Source organism: Capsicum annuum, chromosome 12 (genome assembly GCF_002878395.1).
Source record: "Capsicum annuum cultivar UCD-10X-F1 chromosome 12, UCD10Xv1.1, whole genome shotgun sequence".
NCBI lineage: Eukaryota > Viridiplantae > Streptophyta > Magnoliopsida > Solanales > Solanaceae > Capsicum > Capsicum annuum.
In genome coordinates this window covers 50,483,804-50,503,967 of record NC_061122.1, presented here as the reverse complement: position 1 = coordinate 50,503,967, position 20,164 = coordinate 50,483,804, and the positions used below count along the sequence as shown (strand labels likewise).

At 33.4% G+C, this 20,164-nt stretch overlaps 1 long non-coding RNA gene across 2 annotated transcripts; it reads right to left on the bottom strand.

Annotated features, from left to right (window-relative positions):
- Positions 1-4,840: 4,840 nt before the first annotated feature.
- LOC107851804 lies at positions 4,841-19,485 on the bottom strand. Of its 2 annotated transcripts, none has more exons than XR_007048600.1 (3): positions 19,378-19,485; positions 18,354-18,436; positions 4,841-5,121 (listed from the first exon to the last, which is right to left on the bottom strand). It is a non-coding gene; the product is annotated as an uncharacterized LOC107851804 (long non-coding RNA). The 2 variants fall into 2 exon arrangements; XR_007048601.1 differs by lacking the exon at positions 4,841-5,121 and adding an exon at positions 5,199-5,539.
- Positions 19,486-20,164: the final 679 nt, after the last annotated feature.

The following is a 20,164-nucleotide window of genomic DNA, read 5'->3' as shown; positions in this document are numbered from 1 at the left end:
ATTTAATAAAATTAAACAAATATTTTTGAAGAAATTATTTTTGAGAATGAAAACATATTTAAATTATATTAAAATAGGGTGAAAATATGTGTGGGTCTTGATTATTAGTGCAAGTTCTTGGTTAATGATGTTGAACAAGTTCAACGTGGTGATGGTCAGCATAACACTATCACTCTTTCTAGCTACACTTACATAACTACTATGCTTAGACCTTATGAATGGCGATACATTAGTGGTAATTTATTGCATTTGTTCATTTAAGTTTCAATTTAACTTTTATGTGAATATACATATATATAATCACATACAAATGAGCATGTTAATATTTGTTTACTAGGATTCATATGTATACAGATGTGAATGACACCGACAAAGAAGCAAGCTAAACTGATGGCTGGCTATTGACATTTACCATCAAGAAAAAGGAGGAAACTCTCATATTATGAAAAAGCATATTTTACATGAGAAAGAGAAATCAAATTATATGAGCATGAAATACAAACTTCACATTGAGTATAGGAATTCACTCAACAATTGTTTATTATTTCCAAGAAAATAGAAACACAAGTCTTACTTACTTTAGGGTGTGAATAGTGTGGGGTCGACTTAATATATATATATATATATATATATATATATATATATATATATATGTATGTATGTATTAAGTCCAGGTTGAGTGGTTTTGAAATTTGGATAGTACGATTAGATGTCTTATATGGACATTGAACTTTTGCAGCTTGTAAATTTTTAAGCATGTAAGGCTAAGGTTAAGCTGAAATATAAAATACTGAATAATTGAATTTTAATCATGCATGCAGGGGCAGATCTACGTGGGAGTGAGAAGGTTACCCAACCCCCCTCAACTGACAAATTACATTATATATATAAGTTTAAATTTAAAATATAAGGATATAATAACTTTAATGAACCCCCTTAACACAATTGAAAGGTGCACCTCAATAGTCAAGGGGGTTCGTTTTAGAGCTAATATCGCAAGGTCAATTACCAAGTGCTATGAATTTGGTAGTTTTTTGAAAGCTTTTTCCCTTTCTCACTCTTTTTTTCTATTTTATGAGTAATGGGCTTTGTCCCTTTCCACTTTGGCAATTGGGCCTGATTAACAAAAATTAATTAGCCCATTTAATCCATTTGTGTGTATTTATTATTTACTTAAATGTTATTTATTTTCTATTTTTTTCAATTATAAATGTTGATCCTACTTTGTACAAAATTTTTACATAATTGGAATGAAAAGTATTTCAATATATATAATCATTTTTTATGTTGTCAATACTAGTTTAAAATCATAGTTAGATTTATATAATTTTTAAATTAATTTTCAACCCCTTCCCAAAAGTAATAGTTTTTTCAATGTCTAATGATTTTTCATCAATTACTTTTTTTCATCTTTAATTCATGTTATTTTTCATACATTTTCATTTTTTCCTGATTGTCTTTGATTTTCGTCAATCAGATATAGTTGGTTTCTTCTTGGTGCTTAAACATTAAGTCTTTCTTATGTAATCAAAAAGAAACTTCTAGTTGTTTTTCCATTCTTGAAGTTGAGCTTAAAGATTGAGTACCAAAAGAAATTTTTGGATTTTTTCTTTCCAAACTTAAGAAATTGAGCTTAAAGATTTAGTCTTTCTTATTTAAACAAAAAGAAATTTAATGGGTTTTTTCAATTCTTGAATATTGAGCTTAAAGATTCAATCTTTCTTGTTAACCAAAAGAAATTTCTGGGTGTTTTTCCATTCTTGATTATTGATCTTAAATATTAAGTCTTTATTGTAAACCAAAAAGGAATTTCTGGGTGTTTTCATTTTCTTGAAGTTGAGTTTAAGGATTGGATCTTTCTTGTAAACCAAAAAGGAATTTATGGATTTTTTCCATTCGTGAAGTTGAATTTAAAGATTTGTGGGTGTTTGTTTCATTCCTTTATTTGATCAATTTTGGTTTAAGAAAGTTCACGGGTTCCAATATTAAAGGATGCATACAAGAAATGAAATAGAAAAGAAGAAGTGTTGTCACCTATCCAAGATAGTATAATGTATATTTGTGTCCCCAGATTTTTAAGGTTCAATCATTTGTGTTTAATTCTGCAATGGTGCGCACTAAGAAACTTCTCAAGAATGACATTTACCATGAGAAGCATCGCAATGATGATAACTCAATTACCTACTGAAGTAGTACATTTTCTATACTTTTTTTTTTGAAAGGACACTTATTGACCTTTTATTCCTATCTGTATTTCTCTTTGATTGGAAACTTATTTTGTCTTATATTTTTTGTGATTTCAGACCTCTTTCTTTCTGTTGTAAGGCCTATTCTGGACTCTTTTGAATCATCTAAGCAAATTCCAGCATCTTCTCTAAGCAATGTAAGTAACTGTCATTGTATTATGTTCTTCCTGGTTTATGCAATTGTGTTTTTTCCTCTTTTTAGTCATTTATCCCATCATATTTAGATATGTTTTTTAGTTTTCCTAGTCTTGCTTATACATAAAGGTTGTCTTCTTTTGGGGATAAGTATAAAAGTTCCTTTGCAAACTATGTCAGTTAATATTCTTATGGATGCTAAACGGGATTTTTGTAATGTCTTATAGTTTACTTTTCTTTTCCATTAGTTGTCACGCTTTGACTCAGACTGATGTCATATGGTGGGATTTCATTACACTTTGACAATTATTGCACATTTTGATTGAATGTAAACATCCATAAGTAAATAGTTGTGTTATTCTGATTTCCTCAATCTTAACTTGATTTAAGAGGAAGTAAATATAACCCACCTTCAAATTATGACTTCTTTTTCTATTTATTTTCAGTGAATCAAGAGGGTCTTAAACTAACCGACCACCTATTTAGTGGATTTAATTCAAAAAGAAGTTTAGGTTATTTGAGAAGATATAATATTAAGCCTTTCCATAAATCTTGGAAGGAGTCTCTCTATATGGTCTGATATATGTGGATTCCAGAATTAGTTTAAAAAGAAAATTAGACCTTGTTGATTCACTGAATGAAGGTTATTTGGGTCAGAGGATGTTACGGTATATATGTCTATATGGACATATTCGAGAATCAAGTTTAAAAAGGTATATATGTCGCATGTTAGGAGTAAAAAGACATTCAAAGAGGTTTAAAAGGTTTTAAAAGAATGTGTCTTTTCTTTTTTTAGCACTTTTCTGATTCCAACTTCCTTCACGACATGTTTGAGTCCACAAGATTAAATGAAATTTTGGAACAACTTCTGACTCTAAATTTCCATGTGACAAATTGATCATAAGATTAAAAGGCCTTTTGGTAAATTTTAGGTATCTTTAGTTTAGGACAAGAAGATTATATTCAATTTACTTTGTTAAACTCTGTTCAAGTCAAAAGAAGACAAACAAATTGAAATAAAGAGAGAAATTTCTTCCTTGTGTGAATTCTCTATTGCATCTCTTCTTTGTAGATGATATGCACAACATTGGGAATGTTCAGGAATGATTTTCATATAGGCTTTGCTCACCTTTTCAACATACAATTTTTAAGTATGACATCTTTATTGTGCCTTTCTCATTTTGGGCAAGGTTGGTGGGCAGCAGAAGTAGTTTTAAAATTTATCTGCTTTGCTATTCTAAATATATTATTTTTTCATAGTAGAACCTCTCTACTTAATTTAGAGCATACCTTCATAATTCAATGTAGTACTAGGACTTGGTTTTCATAATTTAGCATTTTAATCCTTTTCTTTGTATTACAACAAACGAGAATGAAATACACGTTTATGGTCATTTTTTGGTGTAGATTGATATATTTGTGAAGATTTTTCCTTGGGCGACACATGCCTGGTCCGTGAGTTACAATGATGATGATAAATTGGATATAAAATCTATTGAAGAGTCTCATCAAGACATGTTTGGATGGATTGAAAAACATCTCAAGTAAAATTTACTCACTCTAATGACATCTTTCCTTTACATATGTTTGATAATAAAGGTTTAGGAGTTTTTTCATTCAAAAAATTGATTCCTTCTGCATATTATAGGAATATAACTTTTTTTCTTTCAGCTGACAATGAAATGATTGAATACTTGAGAAATCAAACTGACATAATGACAAAAATTGGTGAAAATTGAAATTGAGAAGAAGCAGAATAGACATGTTGTAACAAAGAGAACAAAATGTAGCGAACTAAATATATAAAGATTAATTTTCAATTTACCTTTGTTTGGTATCTAGTATTAGGTAGTGGTGTCTTCAACGTAGCCTTCCAATATTGTGAATTGTAAGAAAAGGGAAAAGAAAAGAAAAGGAATTTATTTATCATTAATTCCACTACGTCTTAACATATGTTCGACACAATAAATGACACAATTCAAACTGTAAAATTGTACTGATGATGATGGTGATGCAAAGTTTGACCTTAATGAAATACAGAATAATGTCATGAAGGAACTAGAGATGCAAGATACGGTTATTCAAGTAAGATAAATCATTGTTTCTCTTGTTCACCTTTAATTCTAGTTTCTTATCAAACTTTGTTTATTGTTGATTGCTTGATGCTTAATAAACATATTACACAGATTTAGCATCTATTATTGTGGAATTTATATAACTCTTCAGGATTGCTGGTGTAATAGTCTACTGTGTATCATAAGTGACTTTACAGTGGTTTTCATCTTTGATCAAAATGGTTATAAAATAGCTATTCTGTCAGAATATGCTGGAACAACAATAAACTTAGACTCGACTCTTTTAACTTTAACCTCTATATTAAAGATGCAGGATAGGTTTGTAGCATATTGATTGTGTTAAAAAATATTGTGATAGAATTGCTGAGAAGGTTAAGAAACAACTGGATATTACAAATATGACCAATAGTATCAACCATAGGTAGAGTACATTTATTGGAAGAAAATCCAGTAGTACCTTATGGCAATGTTATGTTCTATAGAAGTACTGAAGTAAACAAACACCTATTAGAACATAGATTCGGAAAAGCAAAACTTTAAGCCGATTATAAGTGATATTGGATATCCTCTACACAACCATTCGGTAAGGACAAAGTTGAGTGTTCCAGACAGCTATTTGATCGATCTTGTCATTGTAAAAACAAGGTAACCCAACATTCCTATTCCTGATGCACCAAAAGCAAAATTAATACGTATAGTAAATTGAATAAAACAAATTAAGATTGAACTTATTAACTGTCGGTAAAACTATAGCAGTAACATAGAACTTTTTCTTTGATCGATATGGAAGCAAACGTAAGTATGGACTTGCTTGGAAGTATATTTCTATCTCATCATACGCTGCTCTAGTGACATTCATTGTATTAATAAATATCACATGTTGATCTATATCGTTCTTGATCAGGAAAAGATACAGGTCACGTACATGTCTTATTCGAACATGGTTTCAGAATTCCAGATCTGGTGTGAGAACCAAATTAGGTCCATCGACCTTAAACAACCAAGATAGGGCTTAAGGTAGCTCATCTACATCCAGCTGGAATTGGGCTGGTGGTTTTGGGCTTGCAGAAATGGCCCAAATACCTGAAAGGGGCTATTTTTCAGTTAAAAGGGAGATTTTGGGGTTATTAAAAAAATAAACCCAATTAATTTAGGATTTAGCCAAAATAATTTAATTTTTATCCAAATTAAAAAATTGATCAGTCAATTACATTGCAATTGCGATCATTGTTTCAATTATGGTCAAAATTTAATAATTTTGCCTAAATTTAGTTGCAATTCGATGCGAATTAATAATTGGTTTAATCTCAAGTTTCTTGATTTAATAAAATTAAACAAAAATATTCAAATAAATTATTTTGGAGAATGAAAAGATATTTAAATTATGTTAAAATAGGGTGCAAATATATGCGGGTATTGATTATTAGTGCAAATTGTTGGTTAATGATGTTGAACAAGTTCAACGTGGTGATGTTCAGCATAACACTGTCACTCTTTCTAACTACATATATACAACTAATGTGCTTGGACCTTATGAATGGCAATACATTAGTGGTAATTTATTGCATCTGTTCATATAAGTTTGAATTTAACTTTTTTTGTGAATGTACATATATATAAATCTACGTACAAATGATTGTGTTAATATTTGTATACTAGGATTAATATGTATACAGATATGAATGACACCGACGAAGAATCAAGCAAAACTGATAGCTGGCTATTGACATATACTATCAAGAAAAAGGAGAAAACCATCACATTGTGAAAGAGAATATTTTACATGAGAAAGAGAAATAAAATTATATGAGTGTGAAACATAGACTTCACATTGAGTACAGAAATTCACTCAACAATTGTTTATTCTTTCTAGGCAAATAAAAACACAAGTTTAGCTTACTTCAGGGTCTGAATGTTGTGGTACCAACTTATATATATATATATTATAAAAAGGTGAGTTCCATGAAGACCAAGGTCATTATTGTAATTACAAAGCTAACATGGAAACATCTAGACAAATATGATCTCTCTCACTCTCTATCTCTCTCTCTCTCTCTCTCTATATATATATATATATATATACTACTATATTTATTTATTATACTTATATATAAATAATGATAAAAAGTTTTTGTAGTCCTCACAAACTTTTTATCCTTTCATTTGACTCCATGTGGCTCTTTCTTTTTTCTTTCCAATTTTTCTTTTATAATCATTTTTTTTTCTTTTTCTTATTTTTTTGACACCCAATTTTTAAAAAAAAAAAATATTTTTACATGAATATTTATTATTGGTGTAGCTTGGGTCTTTGATATTGTACTCCTTCCATTTCAATTAAGATTTTTGTCTTTTATAGTTTTAAATTAAAGATATACTCATATTTCATATTAGTTGTCCACCTTCCTCTTCACATGCCCTTATGTAACCATAAATAAGAAGAGTAGTTTTATGATATTTTTTTTTGAAAAATTATAAACTTTTTTTTTTGGTTAACATGAGATGCATTGAAACATAAAGGTTAATAATTACAAATATAGAGCTTAGTCAGGCTCTTGAGCGAAAAAAAATTTGGGTTATTCCCAGGAGAAAGTATTGGGACGTTTCTCATATGTGTAGTTTCTTCTACATCCACCCAAACATTCCGGGCTACAGGGGGGGGGGGTAGTTATAAAAACACTATATTTTTTAAGATTTTCCTTCTTTGCTCAAAATTTTTCTAGAGCATCAGTAACCATGTTCTCCTCCCTATAGTAATGTTGGACTGGTGGAGATCCCAACATGTCTAGCAATAATCTACATTCATGAAGTAAAGAGTTATATATAAGATTGCCCTATTTTAGCATCAATATAGTTTCTTTAGAGTCAATGTTAACATGGATAGGTAACAATCGATGTTGTAGGACAAGCTTGAGACCTTGGATAATAGCTAAAAGCTCCATCAAGTTATTAGTAGCATAAGTACAGTGCTGGGCGAAGCCCACTACCCAATCCCCATTAGAATTTCTAATAATTCCTCTGATTCCTCCATTTCCACGATTACCCAAGCAGGACCCATCGATATTGAGTTTGAAAGAACCTTTTGGGGGGATTATAAGAAAGGGAGATAGGAATACGAGCAGAGGGAGAGTGTTCTGACTGAGGTTGGAAAATTCAGCAGCTTCTACATAAGCTTGATCAATGAGAAGTTTTGTTATGAAAGACGTAGGAGTTTATTATTTTCAAAATGGTCCAAAGACAAAAGAGAAAAAGAGTGGACTAGGAGATGGAACTATCAAAATTGGAATACTGGAGCATCTTGGCAGTACTGACCCAATTAGTTAGGTTAAAAGAGTCAAAGGAGATGGAGATTTCTCCCTTGTATTATTATATCAAGTACACCCATAGAGATGTAGCACTAATGCAATAAGAAAAATAGTTTATGCTCTCAAAGGTATGGGCACAAATGGGACAGGAAGGAAGGATGTTGATGCCTCGGTGAGCAAGAGTGGCTCTAGTTGGAAGGCTAGTATGGTTTATTAGCCAAAGGAAAAACTTAAGTTTGTTGGAATTTTAGATCGCCAAATCCAGTTCCAATAGGAAAAGTTTGTAGTTATACCATTTCTCTTAGTCAGTAAAAACTTGTAGGCAGTTCCACAAGAAAAGAAACCATTACTAAAAAGAAGCCAACGGGGAGAGTCAGATCTGATTGAAAGATCAGGTATGAAGGAATTTTGAATTCTAGCTTCTAGGTGAGCTAGGATGTGGAAAGAAAGGGTATGTAAGGATAACACACCATTAGATAGGTGGGAAGCAAGAGTTAGAGGGGGATTAGGTCTAGGAAAGGGGCCTTGAATGAAAGAGGAAGGGGCGGTGAAGGGACCCAATGGTCATGCCAAACTTCAACCTTTCTCCCATCATGAACATACTAGTGAATAGAATCCTTACATAGGATCCAACCTCTTTGAATGTTCTTCCATATAGTAGAAGAGGGAGGAGAAGTTTTATGAGTGGTGCTGCAATATTTTTTATTCAAAAGTTGGACCCAAAGAGAGGAAGGAGTGGTGTAGAATCTCCAAGCAAGGCTGCAAAGGAGAGAGTCATTCTTAAGGTTGCCAGTTTGAACCCCTAGACCACCTTACTATTTTGGAAGGGTGACAGTATTCTAATTCACCATGTGCATCCTTTTTTTAACATCAGTAGTTCCCAGATAAAGTTTTGTTGGGTTCTATAAATAAGCTTGTGGACTTTGCTGGGAAGAAGGATGAATTGCATGACATAGTTAGGAACATTTCTAAGACAAGATCTAGCAAGAGTGACTCTCCCAGCCATGTTGACAAATTTGGTCTTCCAACCATCAAGTCTGGTATGCATATTTTCAAGGAGGAATTGGAAGTTAGCAAGTTTAGGGGCGCCTAAAACATTAGAAAGCCAAGGTATTTTCCAAAGGAGGCACTAGCCTTGATACCTAGGATGGAGAAGAGGTCAGCTTGAGTGGTAGGGCTACAAGTGGAGAAAAAATGACCTTAGACTTGATGAGGTTGACCTTTTTCCCAGAATGGGTGCTAAAACTATCAAGAATCCTAATAATGGTGTTACAAGATGTCTTGTTAGCTTTAGGAAAAAGGTAAGGTCATCTACAAAGAAGATGTGGGAGATAGGGGTCCTTCTCTATTAATCCAAATAGGGGTCCATTGGAGCGTATAAACCTCATGGTTCATCCTCCTAAATAGAAGCTCCATATAGAGAATGAAAAGGTAGGGAGACATTAGATCACCCTTCCTAATGGCCCTAGAAAGATGAAAAGCTGGAGTTTTGCTCCCATTTACCAGGACTTAGATTGAGGAGGAGGAGGAGGAGTGGCATAACATAATGAGGATAGAGATACCAGGAGGAAAATTAAAAAAAAAAAAAAGGGTTTGTCTAATGAAGGACCATTCAAGCCTATCAAAAGCTTTTTCTAAATCAATCTTAAGGATCATGCTCTGAGTTCTACCTTTCTAGATCTTAAGGTGCCTTAAGTACTCCTAAACTATAATAGCATTGTCAGAGGCCCTTTTCTTGGAGAAAAAATTAGCTTGGTAGGGATAGTGATGTTTTGGTGATATGGTTTGATTTTATTAGCAATAATCTTAGTGAAAACTTTGTATAGAGTATTGCAGAGACCAATAGGATTGAAGTTCCTAAGGAAAGCGGCATTCTTGCACTTAGGAATCAAGCATAAGTAAGTGAAGCTCACCCTAGCATTCTAGAATGGGTAATGAAGGTGTGGATAAAAAAGTGAAAAGGGAGGGGTCCCATTATGTCCCAATATTTTTGGTACATGAATGGGTGGAAACCATCAGAACCAGGGACTTTGAAAGGCTTGAAAGAGAAGACAACACCTTTAACTTCAGTATAATAAGGGAGGGAATCCAAGATATGGTGACTGGAAGGGTTAATGGATCCAACAATAGAGGGATTGCCTTGGCATGCAAGGAATCCACAAATGAGAGAAATGCAAAAACGAGTAGTGTAAAAGGAGTAAATAGCACTCTTGATGTCCTGCTAGTTATGGAGCCAGACACCATCTTCATTGAGGGATTAAATATTATCCCTCCTTCTTCTATTGAGGGTGATGGTATGGAAGAATTTAGTGTTCCTGTCTCCTTCCATAAGCCAGATGATTCTAGCTTTCAACATCCAGAAGTCAGATTTATCTCTTAGAAGGGTTTTAAAATCCTCAAGAAGATGGTTTTCTAGGTTATGAAGGAAGGAGTTGGTAGGGTAGTGGGGGGAATCTAAACCCTAGCTAATCTAGCAAGAAAATGCTTCTTCTTATGAAAGATATTACCAAAGATCTCTCTATTCCAAGTTTTGGCCTTCTCTTCAAAGTCAATGGTAGCACTAGTAAGGTCAGAACCATCAGGAAAGCACTGACTCATAAGGTTAGGAAAGTCTCTATGGTTACACCATATAAATTCCACTCTAAAGGGTTTCTAGATATTGGGATTGGGTCTAGTTAGCTAAAGCAAAAAGGGGCAGTGATCAGAATGAGTTCATGGAAGATGGAATATAGAAGAGTCTAGGGACAAGTGAATCCAGTTGTCATTTTCCAAACACCTATTAAGCCTTTCCATGATAAGACTCTGTCTATACTATATCTCATATTAGTCCAGGTATACTTACTGCCCCTGAAGCCTAAATCAATAAGACCACAATAGTTAATGCAATTCTAAAAGGTGTTAGCTCTATATATGTTAATATTGTTACCCCCAAATTTCTCAGAGGCTCTAAGAATTTCATTAATCCCCCCCCCCCCAACTAGCCAAGTAATACTGTCTAAAGGATTAAGATAATCAGCAATGTGATTGAGCTGGTCCCAAAGGTTATTTCTAATAATGACATTAGTACTAGCATAAAAATAGTAAGAATCCAAGGGGAGGAGGGGTTACCAACCTTGACATCATCATGAATTGCTTGAAAAGATATGGAGATGCTAGTAATGAAAATGGTATCCTCTTTCCAAAAGACTACAATACCCCTAAAGTGACCCGAAGCACTAGACTGAAGAAAGCAAGAGAATCCCAACTCTTCAGCTAATTTGGACTGATCTACCATCCTTGTTTCAAGAAGGGCTAGGATGGAGGGTTGATGGATATTAATCATAGACCTAAAATTCTACAAAATTCTGTATTGTTGGCACCCCTAACATTCCATAGTATACAGTTTAATATCATTGGTTAGATCAATGGGGGTGAGGGGTATCCAATGCTATTTTCTTCCTTTTTTGCAAAGAGTCGAAGGGTCCCAGAGCGGTGGGGTTCTTTCTCTTCTTGGATAGTGGGAGAACCTTCGCTTTGAAGGGGTATTCTAGCATAAGGTTTGGTAGGCTTATTCCTAGCTCTAACATGTCTAGGTCTTGAAGAAGCAGGAGAATGACCATCTCATTTAGAAGCTCCACAAACTCTAGATTTATAGGATTTTCCAGTGTGAGCACATCCGTCTTGGGAATTCTCAATTGTGCTAACAATATTTCCATCTCTCGGTTGATCTCCCTTAGAGAGGCTAGTGTTTTTTCCCTTTTTAACAATTCCAGGGAGAGGTTGTTAGAGGTATGGGGCTTGATGGGAACTTTAATAGGGGTGGTTTGTTGTCCCCAAAGAGATTGACAAAATGGGGTCCCTGGGATAAGAAGGGTAGATTCAGAGGGGAGTAGAAGGGAAGAGTCAAGCTGGTTTGAGTCATCATCTCTGAGATAAGAGCAGGATTGAGGTTTTCTTAGAAGGAGGGGTTGAAAATATGAAACATTGTTGCCATCCATAAATTTGGTATGAAGTTCGGAAGACCCTCGTTGAGACAGGTCATTGCCAATTGGGCAAGATAGTTTGGATCCTGAATATAGAGGGTGAAGTGTAACCCCTGCCATTGGAGATGGAGGGGAAATGATTGGTTTAATAGACATACTTCCAACCATGATGTTGGGTTGTGAGTTTGAGGGAGTGGTTTTGTGAACAGAGTGATCTCTTGAGAAAGATTGGAGTTCATTTTGGCAAGTATTATTTTGCATCGCAACAATAGGCATTTTAAAGTTAAAATTATCAGTAGAAAGATGAAGAGTTAGAGCTACGAGATATTCAGGAGCATTTAATGCTCTGTCTAAAGTAGGCATGATATCCATCAAATCTCCATAGGGATTTAAAAGAGTAGCCGTCAGCGTAGTAAGGGGAATATCCCCAGGTGAAAGGTATGAAATGATTAGCTGATAAGAGGGTGGTTCCACTTGGGGGTTCTTTTTTCTCTCAATATTACTTAAAAGAAAGGAGTAAATAAAATTAATAAGAATAGTAGAAAGAAAAAATAAATTGAATTTAGGACGGGGACAAGAGAGAGAGTCCAAGTCCATGGATATTTTTTGGCCAAATACTGGACCAACTGGTCTAGCAATCTCATTAAGAGGCTTGACAACCATATTTATATGCCCATCCAAATATTAAATAGACTGATAGGCACGTCGAGGGTCCAATTGAGCCTATAGGAAAGCTAGGAGTAGCCCAGAAGATAGGTCGACCTATTAAGGCCCAATATTGGGTCGAAGACCTACCTTACCCAGGCCTCCGATTCTCGAAGAAGAAAAAACATGAGCATCCATGGACTTGGAGGGGGAAGGGTGCTTACCTGAGGCTAGCTTAGTTGGTTGCTTACTATTCGTCGCATCCTTAGGGAGGTGGTTTTACGGAAAGATCTTCTTCTTCCTAGTGAATGAGATGGTATGCCATTCATTAGGGTTCCCATTGGTGGACTTCAAAATTGGGGGGGGCTTGGGTGGTCGAGCAAGCCACTGGAAGGATATCTTGCTTGTTAACGTAATTATGGGTTGTATGACCCGGGTATCCGCATAATTTGCAAAAAAAATTATCTCCTTCGTAAACCAGATTTTGCTTATGCTTCCCAATGATGATGATGTATTTAACAGGGCAACCCAATTCAATTTGAACACAGATACATGCATATCTTCCCCTTATTGTGGAATATATGCATGCATCTACCTTCAATATCCTTCTAATTTTGCAGCCAACCCTTTCCAAGACATGCAAATCAGAAAATTTAGTAGACAGTTGAGGTAGTGCACCCATACAGTAGTAGAATTGATTTGGGAATCATTGGGAATGAAGTTCGGTTCCCAATTCCTAATGGAAATAAAACCACCCGCTACAAACCAGGGCCCTCCTTGCAAGATCTTTGTTTGGCTTACTGGGTTTTGTAATTTAATTGTATAAAAATCAAATCCTAAGTAAATCAAGCAAAGGGGTTCGGGAAGATGCCACTGGGCTTCCAATTTCTTCTTCAAATACTGGTGAGTGAACTTAGATCCGAAGACCTTAACGATTAGAGAGTGTTTCCAAGGTGAGTACAGATGATTCTTGTCTTCTAAGCTTAGGGTGATTATGGAATCATCTAGATCAGAGGAATTGGGAGTGGTCAATGAGTCTTCGACCAAAGTTGAAGTCGAAATACCTGAGGTAATTTCAAAGTATGACATAGGGTTCAATAAAGCATCGAAGGTTGTAGGAGTGAAATCTAATTGAGGTGGAGAAGTATCAGACATAGGGAAGTCCATAATTGTATAAGGAGCCAGTTAGAAAAGAATAACTGAGTAAAAGATGAAAGAAAAATCAACTAGGAGAAGATAAAAGGGGAAAGATAGAGAGAGGCGAAACTCTCTCTCTAACCAATCCTCATTGCTATAAACTTACATACACTTTAAAATAAATTCCAGTTATAAGGGCATAATATAAAATTTTAATTAATTCTCTTTTATTTTGCAAATTGACAAATAATTTGAGCTATTATTTTTGAAAATCATTTAGTCATTTCATATATGTATCATGAGAGGTATCATTATATAGGATTATACCACTTCATGTATAATCAAACTTAGTTTGATTCTTTTTTTGATTCACTAAAAATTCAATGTTACATAAATTCAAAATACATGAATTTCTACTATATAGAAAGGAGAGTTGAGGACGACCAAGGACAAACATGTAATTATACTCATTATCAAGGGCAAAAGGTCTTTAACTTGAAAATATCTCTTTCTTCACTCCTTTTTTCAAGATTCATGATATAAAATAAAAAATACCTTATAAATATGTTATTTGTATACTGGTATACGTCTTAATACATACATTATAACACATTATATTTTTACCTAGGTTATTATGTTCTGCGATCTTCTCAATTAGTTAACTTTCTTATTTGTCCCATGAAATATCAAGACATTAGTTTTTCCTAAATTGATCCCTACTATTTCAAGAATATAAATATTCTTAATTTTTCATTTGAACAAATTCCAACTTTGTACATAGATATTACTACTATATAGAAGAGGCAACAAAGACGATCAAGGGTAAATTAGAAATTTCTCACTAGTAAAAATCACTCTTTCTCCTATTCCTGAACCATCCATTTCTTTATTTAGCCAATACCTCAACATACAAACTACACATGTATGCTTTGAATCTTCTTCCCAAAAACACTAACAAAAATCCCCTCTTTCCATTGCTAAAGAACAATCCACTTCTTTGTAAGTCTAGGATCTTGATTTCTTGCTTCAAGCATACATTTCTAGAAATTTCTTACTTGTTCAATGTACTCTATATCAGATTTGGAGGAATCGATTCCTGAAGCTGCTTATTATATAGTTCAAAAAGTTGAAGGTTTTAAATACTTAGTTGGGTAAGTGTAATGATCTACATATATTTCTTGTTTACATCTTGCTTTTTACAGGTTACTGATTTGGTCAAATGTTCTAATCTTAACTGTCTCAGTAGGGTGTTGGTTATTTGGAGCAATTTTATAGAGTGGGGATATAGCAACTGATGACTAAAATTGGATTAAGATTGAAAGCTTTAGCAGGATATGCAGTCAGGCTGATTGGTTTTCCTGTTTTAGCTTTTTCCCTTTTCACCTCCGCTGAGAAAATTCCAAATGGAACAAGTAATGACTTTGAATCAAGCTCCTTTTTTAAGCTATTCAATATTCTTATTCAGCAGGGGAAAATGCATTACCAACATTTTTGGCCTGTAAGTTCACTTCCACATCAGTGACATATCATATTAGTTCAATTAAGGCTAACTTTTTGGAAGGATCATTCTGTTTAATTGACGGGTTGAAGGTAAGTGTAGTCCATGGTCCAACCACATATACCTTCAACTTGATAATGTTAGTGTATCCTAATATTGCAGGTGCAAACTTTCCATGTAGAAGGCAGAATATCACTTCCGAACCACCCTCAATCATTTTACATGCTTGCGTGCTCACACTGCAATCACTATGTACGTCCCAAGACTATAAAAATAGTTCAGTGCTTCAACTGTAAACTACACCAGTTATTGGTCCCCAATTATGTTCTACTTTAACCGCATCATTTAATATCTCCAATGTGCACTTTTTTGTTCCTCCGTTATATGCAAAAAACATAACTTTCCTACTTAAATTAGGAGTGTCTTATGTCTACTTTCACACTTCATACTCCTTCAAGGCTATCCCCTGATCATTCTTAACAATATTGACTGACAAAAAGAATTTCCCGGATTAGGAAAAAAGGAGTACCATAAGATAAACGTTTCTCTGGGGTTTACTAATATTAACTACCACTTAACTAAGTGGAGAAATTGAATTCACCAGAAATGATAGGTAGTTTGACCACTATATCAAGTGAAGGGATGTTATCTGTAATTCCCTTACTAATGTCATGTTTTGCTATTAATTATACTGCAATCTTTTCAGCTGAAAATAGAAGGCGAAAAAGCCAGTAGCTGTAAACGAAAACAAAAACAAAACCAAAAGTGTCTAACAACCTTACATTCATCCATCTATTTCGCGCACATCCATCAAGATGTTTCAGGTGTCTTGATTAGACAGGTTGTTGAAAGTAAAATTGAGGAAGTTAGACAAACTTATCATCATGTTTCTGTAGAATATGTCTTCTGCCGAAAATGTTTTATAGTACAGAGTCATTTTTCCTTAATTTAGATTAAGAAGTCATTTTCTGCATCAATTTATAGTGTTTGTAGGGAATAAGCATGTGGCATATGATAATTACCTCAGGTGGATTCTGAAGTATGTTAATCCTGGTTTATTATAAGCAAAAACCAATCCTGAGAAAATAATATTAGTATGAAAATATATTCATAGGTAAATATTTTCCTCCATATCAAACAATGATCCTTTTTAGTGAAATTAAGATGGTTTGATTATAAAGAGTGCTCAAGTATGACTGCCATATGGCAGAGTCATAAATTATAATAGTTCCTTGGTCTTTACCAATTATTATTTGGCCTATCCATGAAACTGGTGCCCCGAAACCAATCGTGCAGAGCATGGATTCATGTAAGCAACTAAATGAAGCTTACACAATAAGAACATTATGATCTATGAGAGAAAGTGAGGCTTCACTAGCAATTATTTTTAATCAAGAGACATCACTGGAAATTACTTCCAGTTTAACTTAGAGTAAATACCATTTCATTGCTACATATTACAGTATTTCAGATATTCCATCTTATGTGAGTCATTTACATTTAGCATGCATTATTTTATAAATGAAAAATATGGGATGATGTTTTACTTATGTATTTCACCCTCATATACTTAGTACATCCTCAAAATACTGATCCACATATACGTCTATTTGTTACATTGTCTCATAATGTAAGTACAAGTTGTAGTATGTGCAGACAGAATCAGATAGTTGTAAATTCCAACCAGCAAATGATGAGCCCTCCTACTTCAGGGACTTTAGTTAGATGTCATTTATGTACTTTACTTTCTTACTCTTATGTCTTTATTAGTGGTAGTTAGAGTCGCGCCCCAGCTATTTATAGTCAGTATAGTAGAGGCTTCACAGATGTCAGTTAGAGTCAGTTATGTAAATTTCAATCCCTCTTTCCAGATTGTATCAGAATGTAAAATGGTATCAGTATTGTATTTTCATAGATTCTATCACTTTTATGTTTCTGCACAATAAATTCAGCACTTTATACATATTTAATCAGCTGCTTAACAGTATGTCAGTTCATGGGTTAGCTTGGAATCACCTGTGGTCCTAAGCACCGTGTGACATCTCGGGACAGATTTTTTTGGCGTTACAGTTATGCTCTAAATTAAGTAAGAAGTTCTACAATGAAAAAATAATATATTTAGAATAGCAAAGCAGATAAATTTTAAAACTACTCCTGCTGCCCACCAACCTTGCCCAAAATAAGAAAGGCACGATAAAGATGTCATACTTAAAAATTGTATGCTGAAGAGACGAGTAAAGCCTATATGAAAATCATGCCTGAATATTCCGAATGTTTTTCATATCATCTTCAAAGAAGAGATGCAATAGAGAATTCACGCAAGGACGAAATTTCTCTCTTTGTTTCAATTTGTTTGTCTTTTTTGACTTGCACAAGTTTAACAAAGTAAATTGAATAGAATCTTCTTGTCCTAAACTAAAGATACCTAAAATGTACCAAAATGCCTTTTAATCTTGTGATCAATTTGTCACATGGAAAGTTGAGTTAGAAGTTGTACCAAAATTTCATTTAATCTTGTGGACTCAAACATGTCGTGTAGGAAGTTGAAATCAGAAAGGTGCTAAAAAAAGAAAAGACACATTCTTTTAAAACCTTCTTAGACCTCTTTGGATGGATTTTTACTCCCAACATGCGACATATATACCTTTTTAAACTTGATTCTTGAATATGTCCATACAGACATATATACTATAACATCCTCCGACCCAAATAACCTTCATTTAGTGAATTAACAAGGTATAATTTCTTTTTTAAACTAATTTTGGAATCCATATATGTCAGACCATATAGAGAGACTCCTGCCAAGATTTATGGAAATGCTTAATATTATATCTTCTCAAATCACCTAGACTTCTTTTTGAGTTAAATCCAACTAATAGGTGGTCGGTTAGTTTAAGACCCTACTGATTCACTGAAACCAAATAGAAACAGAAGTCGTAATTTGAAGGTGGGTTATATTTACTTCCTATTAAATCAAGTTAAGATTGAGGAAATCAGAACAACACAACTATTTACTTGTGAATGTTTACATTCTATCGAAATGTGCTATAATTGTCAAAGTGTAATGAAATCCCACCATATGGCATCAGTCTGATTCGAAGAATGTCAGTTAATGAAAAAGAAAAGTAAAATGGAAGACAGACAAAATCCCGTTTAGCATCCACAAGAATGTCAATTGGCATAGTTTGTAAAGGAACTTTTATGCTTATCCCCAATAAAAGACAACCTCTATATATAAGAAAGATCAGGTAAACCAACAAACATATCTAAATATGATGGGTTAAATGACTAAAAAAAAGGAAAAACATAATTGCATAAACCAGAAAAAACATAATACAAAGACAGTTACTTACATTGCTTAGAGCAGATGCTGGAATTTGCTTAGATGATTCAAAAAAGTCCAGAATAGGCCTTACAACCGCAGAAATAAAGAGGCCTGAAATTGCAAACAATATAAGAAAAAGCAAGTTACCAATCAAAGAGAAAGGTAGATAGGAATAGAAGGTCAATAAGTGTCCTTTCAAAAAATAATATAGAAAATGTACTACTTTAGTAGGTAATTGAGTTATCATCATTGAGATGCTTCTCATGCTAAATGTCATTCTTGAGAAGTTTTTCAGTGCGCACCACTGCAAATTAAACATAAATAATTGAACCTCGAAAATCTGGGGACACGGATATACATTATACTATTTTGGACAGGTGACAACACTTCTTTTTTTCTATTTCATTTCTTGTAAGCATCCTATAATATTGAAACCCGTGAACTTTCTTAAACCAAAATTGATCAAATAAAGGAAGCAAACAAACACCCACAATTCTTTAAACTCAACTTCAAGAATGGGAAAACCCCACAAATTCCTTTTAGGTTTAGAAGAAAGATCCAATCTTTAAACTCAACTTCAAGAGTATGAAAACACCTAGAAATTCTTTTTTGGTTTACAATAAAGACTCAATCTTTAAGCTCAATAATCAAGAATGAAAAAACACCCAAAAGTTTCTTTTGGTTAACAAGAAAGATTGAATCTTTAAGCTCAATATTCAAGAAGGGAAAAAACCCATGAAATTTCTTTTGGTTTAAACAAGAAAGACTAAATCTTTAAGCTCAATTTCTGAAGTATGGAAAGAAAAACTCAGAAATTATTTTGGTACTCAATCTTTAAGCTCAACTTCAAGAATGAAAAAACAATCATAAATTTCTTTTTGATTACACAAGAAAGACTCAATATTTAAGCTCCAAGAAGAAACCAACTATATTTGATTAACAAAAATCAAAGACAATCAGGAAAACAATGAAAATATATGAAAAATAACATGAATTAAAGATGGGAAAAACTAATTGATGAAAAATCATGAGACATTGAAAAAAACTATTACTTCGTCGATTGAAGAATACGGAGAAGCAGAGAAATGAATGATCATGAAGAAAAATAGGCGAGATTTATCAAAGAGAGATAAGGATGAGAGTAAGGCAATAAACGTGGAAGAAGCTGAAACATTTATTCCGACTTAAAATTATGAAATTGCCCTCAGTTGTGCCAAACAAGTTTCTGCTTTAGATGTTTTGTTTCCTCTTATATAATATTTCCTCCGTCCCATTTTATTCATCCCAAATTTTTTAATTTAATTTCTCATTTTACTTGTCATTTTTCATTAATCAAGACAAGATATTTTTTTTCCTTTTTTACCCTTAGTATTAATTGTATTTTCTTCAAATTAAAATGTAAACATCATTTAATAGGGGTACTATAGTAAGGTAGTTACATTATCAATTATTTTTCTTAATCAATTTGCAATGTCAAATTGGGACAAGTAAAATGGGACGGAAGGATTATAAGAGAATAAATATTAAAAAAAAATTAGAAGAGCATGGCCTATATCAGCACGGACCCAACATTAGAATTTTTTGATCATGCATGCAGTGGCGGACCCAGAATTTTTGTTTAGGAAGTTCGATGGAAATCTCAATTTTGCTTTGTAGGGCCCTCTTAAAAAATATTGTGCCTTTTTTTGGGGAAGGGAGTGAAAATTAATTTAAAATTATATAAATCTAACTATGACTTTAAACTAGTACTGAAAGCTTCAAAAATAATTATATATATTGAAATACTTTTCATTCCAACTATGTAAAAAATTTGTACAAAATAGGATCAACGTTTATAAT